The sequence below is a fragment of the Callorhinus ursinus genome, unplaced genomic scaffold (genome assembly GCF_003265705.2).
Source record: "Callorhinus ursinus isolate GAN/ISIS: 27379988/994484 unplaced genomic scaffold, GSC_fseal_2.0 scaffold80, whole genome shotgun sequence".
Taxonomy (NCBI): Eukaryota; Metazoa; Chordata; class Mammalia; order Carnivora; family Otariidae; genus Callorhinus; species Callorhinus ursinus.
Window position 1 is genome coordinate 3,048,703 of NW_027397142.1, and position 725 is coordinate 3,049,427.

At 39.0% G+C, this 725-nt stretch overlaps 1 protein-coding gene across 5 annotated transcripts in view; it reads left to right on the forward strand.

Moving 5' to 3' along the window:
• DPP6 (dipeptidyl peptidase like 6) overlaps window positions 1-725 on the forward strand; it is a 949,209-nt gene that overhangs the window by 687,808 nt on the left and 260,676 nt on the right. The gene's annotated exons all lie outside the window — the stretch shown is intronic.

Here is a 725-nt window from a genome sequence, read left to right on the forward strand (position 1 = left end):
TCGTAAGTTTTACTATTAGATGTCAGGGTGTTGACCTATTTTTATTGATTTTGAGAGGGGTTCTCTGTGCCTCCTGGATTTTGATGCCTGTTTCCTTCCTCACATTAGGGAAGTTCTCTGCTATTATTTGCTCCAATATACCTTCTGCCCCTCTCTCTCTTTCTTCTTCTTCTGGGATCCCAATTATTCTAATGTTGTTTCGTCTTATCGTATCACTTATCTCTCGAATTCTGCCCTCGTGATCCTGTAGTTGTTTCTCTCTCTTTTTCTCAGCCTCTTTATTTTCCATCATTTGGTCTTCTATATCGCTGATTCTCTCTTCTCCCTATTTATCCTAGCAGTTAGCACCCCCATTTTTTATTGCACCTCATTAATAGCCTTTTTGATTTCGACTTGGTTAGATTTTAGTTCTTTTATTTCTCCAGAAAGGGTTTCTCTAATAACTTCCACACTTTTTCAAGCCCAGCTAGTATCTTTAAAGTCATGATTCTGAACTCTAGGTCTGACATTGTACTAATGTCTGTATTGAGTAGGTCCCTGGCAGACGGTACTACCTCTTGTTCTTTTTGCTGAGGTGATTTTTTTCATCTTGTCATTTTGTCCAGAGGAGAACAGATGAATGAGAGAACCGAATGCTAACAGGTTAACGACATCTCCAGCAAATATACTCTATACAAATCAGAAAAGACCTGAAACCAGGGGACGAGAAAGGGAAAGAAAGAAGA